This window comes from Lathyrus oleraceus, unplaced genomic scaffold, assembly GCF_024323335.1.
Source record: "Lathyrus oleraceus cultivar Zhongwan6 unplaced genomic scaffold, CAAS_Psat_ZW6_1.0 chrUn0528, whole genome shotgun sequence".
NCBI lineage: Eukaryota > Viridiplantae > Streptophyta > Magnoliopsida > Fabales > Fabaceae > Lathyrus > Lathyrus oleraceus.
In genome coordinates this window covers 25,635-33,593 of record NW_026112919.1, presented here as the reverse complement: position 1 = coordinate 33,593, position 7,959 = coordinate 25,635, and the positions used below count along the sequence as shown (strand labels likewise).

At 40.9% G+C, this 7,959-nt stretch overlaps 1 pseudogene; it reads right to left on the bottom strand.

Annotated features, from left to right (window-relative positions):
- Nucleotides 1-3,544: 3,544 nt before the first annotated feature.
- LOC127114507 (NADH dehydrogenase [ubiquinone] iron-sulfur protein 3-like) lies at nt 3,545-4,618 on the bottom strand (annotated as a pseudogene).
- Between the last annotated feature and the right edge of the window lie 3,341 nt (nt 4,619-7,959).

Here is a 7,959-nt window from a genome sequence, read left to right as displayed (position 1 = left end):
CAGAATAATTACGACTCGACTCGACCGACTATGCTCTGATACCACTAATGTAACACCCTTCTAAAATACCCCAAAATTTAATTAAAATAATAAACATATAACAATCAGAGTAATTATGCCATTCAAGGGTGTCACACAATTATTCAAACTATTCACCAATTATAAATGTCATGCTCTTTATTAATTCAAAACATAAGCATTTGCATAAAACGCAACGGATAGAGATCTCATCAATCATGTACCACATGTAACATTCACATGTAAATTATTCAACAAAATAAAACGTCCCCTCCCGATGTTACATCTATCAGAGCACGACCCACTAAGGAGACTACACTAGACTCCAATCATTCGCTCCTACTCAACTCAGTTCTCGTTACCTGAAAAACAGTTGTAAGGGTGAGTTCCTCAATCGATATAATAAGCATTATAAAATATCATGCAATGTTAAGTAATTTAACACATTAATCACCCTAATCACAACATACAATCAGTAACAGCACATCAGCTCACATCATACTCAACATTCCATAACACACAAGTATAATCTCAAATCATACTCTACAACAACACAAACACACGTATAATATTGGAATACATCCATTCATATTATACGCCATACATACATTATGCAATGAGACTCCACACATGCGGTACCGACTATTCTTGAACATATAGTTCAAGCTCACCGATCAAATCCAGATACGGCTACTAAGCTCACTAGTCCCACTCATTTGAGATCTAATGACTCACTCACTAATTCCTCACCATGGGAATTAGCTACAGCCCCAAAGGCTATGCTATGCACACTAATCATCTAGTATGCAAACATCAACAACAAATCCACAATGATTCACTCACTAATTCCTCACCATGGGAATTAGCTACAGCCCCAGAGGCTATGCCATGCACGCTAATCATCTAGCAATGCAACATCAACAACAATTCAAGAATAGACATATGCTCACACTCTAAGCCATACAACAGTCCATTCACACATACATGCATAATATATACATTCACGTCAGTATGCATATCATCATACATCATCAACACATCATTATCATGTAAATCAATTAAACACAGCATTAGCACACTCTACTAATACCGATACTGCTCAAAACAGCGGGATATAATCCCTATTACATCATACGCCAACATAGGCCAACTCTCAATTATGTACACAACATTAACAAGCCAATTTTCCACTCTGCAACAGTGTTAACCGGTTAACGCCCTGGGTTAAGCGGTTAACGCAGGCAAAAACACATTTTCTGGCAAAATGCAACAGCGTTAACCGGTTAACGCCCTGGGTTAACCGGTTAACGCAGGCAAAACAGCACATTTTCACCAATTATAACAGTGTTAACCGGTTAACACCCTGGGTTAACCGGTTAACGCAGACAAAACAGCAGTTCCTGCGCTAACACAAGGCAGAATGCAGAATTCTCCGCATTTTCCGCCGTTGGAGGACTTCCGGACCTCCGATTCCGATTCCGTAAAAAAGCTATACGTTCGGAATTTCACAACTAACCCAAACACAGATTCAATTTCAGTCTAAATACAATTTATCCAACATAATTCTTCAGCATCAACAATCCCAATTAGGGTCAAATTAACGGCTTATCGCTACCCATCACATATTATCCCATAATACCCATTAATCGACGATAAACCCCCCTTACCTGATTAATCCGGCAAATCTTTGAGCTTCAAGCTTTCTCTTCTCCAACCTTCTTCCTCTTGCTCTGCCTCTTTGCCCTTTTCCTCTTTCACGATCGCTTCTCTGTTTTTCACGTAAAAACCTTTTTACTCCAAATGGCTCTTTTCCTTATTTCCAACTTATATATATTTTCCAATATAAATAATAATCCAATAATAATAATAAAATTTCCAATTATTTAATTAAATTAATAAATATATTATTAACTCAATTTAAATAATTATTTTATTATTATCGGGGTGTTACACCTATGATCGTAGTCCGATAGCTATTCTTGCCCCAACTTAACCAATGGGGTCCGGTAGTCAGGGGTAAGAATGAACAGAAGGCGACTAACCAATCTCTCTTTGAAACCAAATGCCCAGAGATGTTTGATTCGTAGGGCTAGGAGATCGGTGAAGAGGGTCGGACAACCAAGCTAAAAGTTCTTCCATTATGGCTACGCCGAAATTTTACACTACTACCTTATCCATCCATTACTGGAGACGAAAGCAGCTATCCCTAATACCTTGGCCCTCTCCCTCCAGTCAGGAGCTAAACCCGGGGAGTGAGAAGAGAAGGAAGGGAAGAATCGGCTAGGAAAAAAGAAGATTTAATCGTGTTAATGCTAAAAACTCAAATACTGGGTACTCTCCGACATTTTTAATATCTTATACTTGGTTCGAATCCAATTCCTAGTAAGGAAGGCAAAGATTCTAAAGAAATTCCTAGATCATGAACAAGAAGCACTGCAACAGCAATAGCAAGTCACTTTGGAACGACCTGACATCGAGGTCTCTACTCCCCAACCACACCACCTGGGGAAACCAAGCGAAAGAAGACAAGATCTAATCTCCAAGCACTGTCTTGTGCTCGTCTCGGTGAATGGACACAAAAGATAGATTTAATATTTTAATGAGAAAGCATTCTGAATCGGCATGAGCAAAAGCCCACGTAAAAGCTTCAACAGGAAAAGCAGTTCAGCAAGACAATGGAAGCAAAATAAAATTAAAAAAGAATTGGCGAAGAACGGAAGGAATTTACGAACGGTACGACCGGGGAAGCCTACCTAGCAAAGCCAAGCGTGGAAAGACTACCTAAAGCTAAGACTCCTTTTCGGGTGCTGGCGGTCTGGATTGATGCCTTTCCTTCTTTCCAGGATTAAGGATCTCCCAAAAGAATGAATGACCTCAAGAATAGTCAATGGGAAATCCCGCCATGCCATCGAGGGGCTAGTGTGACCATCCATAGCATACGACGGGAGAGAGGGGTACGTGGTAGCTCAGTGTGTCTACCAGTTTCAGGTGAGGCTATTCGGAGATCCAGGGCGAGTCCCAATTCCATATATACGATTAAGCAAGCCCTACCGCCAGCTTCCATCCAGACGATAAAAAACGTGAGCGCCTGGCGCAAAAGGTTACTTTGCTTTACTAAAAAAAAGAATATAAAGCGCGTTAGCGCTTTAGTTTTCCAATAAGGGGAGGAGCGAGCCTAGAATAACAGCCTATTACGTTACGTTTTCAGGCCCCTTTACTTTTTACTTTTAATTTTTTAAATAAAGCGCTAGTGCCCCTAATTCTATAGAGTCAGGTTGTTCTGCTATCAATGAAACCGAAAGAAACACAAAAGCCCAATGCGTTTTGTATAGATCGAGAGTTGTAGATGGATTCTTTACTCATGACATACTGGGAAGAGTTGCAGGAAATCGTTCGATAAGACTTCTCACTACTATTTGAAAATGATATCCGACGATCAAGACAATTCCCGCGAACTCTTTCATTTCGTATCAGTTTATTCTTCTTCTTACAAAGCAAATAGCATTTCCTATTGATTTTCCCCCTATCCTATAGAGTTGGATCTATTATGATTCTTTCTGAATTATCTGTCGCTTATGCTGTTCCCAAGGACTAGAAAAATCGAAATAGCGAAATTCTTGGGTCATCTCAATGGGTTCAGAAACCATACGTTTCTCTGGATCATCATAGCGTACTTCTTAATATCCACTCAGAGGAAGGTCTTTTCGTAATGGATGACCCTCAAAACCATAATATGTTGATATATGGCGTAGATCCGGATGATTGATGGAAGAAACACCAAACATATCCCACACTTCTCGCTCCCACCGACCGGCTGATGGAAATAAACTGACAACCGAAGATATTCGTGTTACTTCGTCTGCACTGGTTTGTATAAGAATGCGTGAGTTATACCGAGTACTCAGTAAATTATAGACCACTTCAAATCTTTGTTTTCGAGAGGGATAATCAACTCCGCAAATATCGATCAAAACTTGAACCCTTGTATAGGTATGCAATTTAAGAAAGCACAAAAATTAAAATAGGTAGTCCGTTTGGTACCATATCTATTCCCATGTTCCGATCTTTCAAAATAGTAAACCCATTTTCCGAGTAAAGAATACAAAAAATATCTTAATAAGAATTGGCCATCCATATAAAGATAACGAATGCTTTCTCCTCGTTCATATTCTTTTCTTGCTCTAAAAAACTCGCGCCAGCTTGGCATGATTATATATTCACAGTAAAAGTTATCCGCTTTGCTTTCTTTTAGCAAAGACTTGTTGTAATGTAAATTGCCGGTTGGGTTTACCAACCAAGAAAGACATGGGATTTGGTGGGTAAAAAACTAGCTTTCTTCTCTCTCTTATGATATTTCTATTGCTTCAATGGCTACTTCTCTTATCTATATGCAATTACTTGGCGTAACTGAACTCAACTAAGCTTGCATCTTACTTTAAGGTTTTCTAGAACCTAAGACTCTTAGATAGAGAGTTTCAAACCAAATGTTCAATTCCCCTCCCCCGACAATCCGAGTGGGGAACTAAACCAGCAGCGCTACAGACACTTTCAACAGAACGAGACTTGCCCCTATCCTATATAGTAAATTTATAAAAAATATAGAGTTAGTCGGACTTCCTTTTCTTGGGGATTGGTCTCCCTCTCTTAGTAGGAGGTTGACTATGTCCACAATAATTTATGTAGTATAAACTAAAGGCTCGTCGAGACCTCGACGTTTTGGATTTCTTTCTAGGTGCAGGCCTGTCCTTCTTCTTATTGCAACTGATTGAATAAGGCTTCCCCGCTTCGCTTCTTCTTTGTTCATTCGTAAATCGCGCGCGTCTTTTTAAGCCAGGTCAAAACGATTCGATCGAGTTCGTTTATTCGTTTTTTCAAAACTCACACTTCATACCTGAACATGAATAGGCAGCGCTCTTTTTCCCGACGTAAGCCCAGGCTTGCTATCATCCAGTTGTGGCTTTTCCCCCCTTCATTTTCAAGTGCTATAGCTTGTTCGCTAAATTCCTTCCCGATACCCCTTCATCATGTCTTAGGCAACCAAAACCCTAGCCTTGAAAGACTTTATAACTTCCCCGGACAAATGGATTAAATCTCTTTTCAGGTTCAGTGAGGACAGTCCTTACTATCCTAGTTGCGGTTCCTTTTCATATCCCACTTTGAAGCAACTACACTCGCTCGTTAGCTTGTCTGGCTCTCGACCAGCTTCAGTATCTAAAACACTTTTTTTTACTCTTGCATTCTCTATACTTCGTTCTGCTACCTTCCGATGTACTACCAAACCGACAACTAACCTTGCTTTTCTACCTTATCAGTAACAGCTATATTCTCTTACTTTACCTGAAGAAAACGGAGACCTAGAACTACTAGGATTCCTAGCTTCCAGCTTTATAAAATTTTCGTTATTTTTGAAAACCTTGGAAGGATCATAACTATCCTCCCTCCTATCTTCTTGACTCCTTCTAAGCTATTCTCTTACTTTACCTGCTTGGCATGGCAAGCTAATACTAACTCTGAGTGCTTATTGCTTCCTTTTTATTTTTGTACTCTATAGGAATAAACCAAATAGAAAGATTCTCGTAGATAGTGTCAAGTTCTCTAACGATCTGTCGTAATTTTTAATTCCCCACCCCCCAACATCTTTCCCTCTATAGGGATAAAAAAAATAAGCCTATAGGAGATAGACTCATCCCCAGAAATCCCATTTTCTTGGCTCTCTCACAATGAGAACCAACATTTGCGATTCTCATCCAATAGAGAGAGGGATTGAAGTACACAGAAATGGTAAATCTTTATCAAAGCAATTTGGACTCTTGGTTCGGGCACCATCCCATTAAGGACAGGTTTTCTTATCTCCACGGTCGAGTTTCCCCAATTCCAATACCTTGGGAAGGCATCACTTATGCTAGAAGGCTTCACAACCCTCCTTACTAGTAGCCCAGATCTATTTTGTGCTCGGCTTGATGCCATCTCAAATATCCATTCAAGTAGCCTGCCTACCCTATTTTATCTTAGAGAGGGGGCCTAGCGTGTCTATTATTTTGCTACAACTACTGTGATTTCCACTGCTGCTCCTTCTTTTGCTACCTTGCAGAAGTCTTACTGCTAATGTCCTAAGCTAAGCCCCTAAGGCCTAAGCGGGGAAGGAGGAAGAATAGCGTTCTAGTGCCCTCCCTATTTGTCTAATATCGAAAATTCCCCCAATAATTCGTATTCGTAGCGTCCGATTCCATTCCTGACTAGCGGACATAAATAAAGAATTCCTCCTGCTCTACGATTAACTGTTCTGTTTAAGGGATTAAGGCAGTGAACTCGTTAGGACAGCCAGAAGGGCAGAGCTCTATGTTCTATTGAAAGCTGTCTCAAAAGAGAATCAAATCCTTAAAACAGGACTTAAAGTCCATGTGTTGCACATGATTAGGGATTAGACTTAGGGAAAGAATGGATTTAAGCCCTAAGTAAAGGAACTTCATTTCTCGCCGATTGTACGTCCTTTCAATTTAAACTGATTTTGGACATTAAACTGAATGCACTCGTTACCTGGGGCTGAGAAAGAGCTTGTGAGTGAAGAATGGGGCTCTCTATGAACAGAATCCGCAGCTATCTTGCTTTAATCTAGCTACTCCCAAACAAATGTATTTTGCACTCTATACGGTATGGTTACAAATCGAAGAAGTCAGAAGTAGTTCATCTCCTGTGGGAGCTTGTTGATAGTGAGGAAGCCATAATCTCTCTATCGGATTGCCTATTTGTCTATCTGTCTGGTGAAGAGAGAATGGAAGAGACTCTCAATAGGGCAAGCACCCAATACCTCGTCGAGTCCAAAGCTCCTGCTCAAGCAGTTCAATCCAATTAAATTGAGTACCTACGACTGTGGAATGCTTCTTCTATGTTATTTTATTATAAGAGGAACTCAAAGTAAAAACTAGACTTTGTCTTGCACACTGACTTCAATCGTATAGAGATTTCCCACTGTCTGTGTCGATACCAGAAACTACGACTGAAACCTACACCGCTAACGAAGTTAAAGTGATTGCCTACTTTCTATATTCGAAGACGCTTACTGCACTGCTTCTTCTGTCAAGACATGCAAGCGGTTATCAGGATGTAGTCAAGGAGGTAGGCTTAGAGCCAACAATAAAGCTAGCAAAGTTTACCGCGAGCGAGTAGCCTTTTCCAAAGAAGGGATATGCTTACTTAGATTAGCGAAAGGCGAGCGGGCTATAGTTACCAGTTTCGAGTTACTTAGCTGATATTCCCCAGCACGGCTTATGCAGATCTCTCTTTCTACTACCAGGGAACGGGTTAGAATCCGGGAGCACTACATGCCTAACTTATTATTCGATATAATGAGAATCACCTTTATTGAACTAAAACCCTTATCCCCCAACTGATCTACCCAGTAATGTGATGAGTTCCGACCTCGAAGGCTCGCCCAATCCTTCGTCGTACGAAATGAGTATGACTTGGCTACAAGGGAAACAAAGCGCCCAAGAGATCTAGCTTCTTTGAGGACCGGTTGCTAGCCCCATCATCATCTTGAGATTTTCACCGTCGGTCCCATGACTGCACGAGCCCTATGAACTAGCTCTTCCATGTCCGCTGAACTATACGATGGATGGTGTTCCATTCGAGTATTGAATTTTCCCAACCCCGGGTGAGCACCGTTAATGTCTCTAGTAGATAGACTCTACAAGGAACCTGGCTCAGAGGAAGAAGGATATTAGTTTGAAGTCTCGAGTCTCTATCCCCTCTCTAGTGCTTCTTACAATGACCGGTTTCCTACTACCGTGTCATGGCGATATCTGCCTCGAAACCCTCCATCGGCTTGCTTCGTCTCCTAGTGGTGGTTTCCCGTGGAGCGACAGTGAGTCAGGTGGAGTAACCCTATAGTTAGTAGACTTCCCCTCAGCCTCTTAACTCATACAGAGGGGAGGGGGGGAA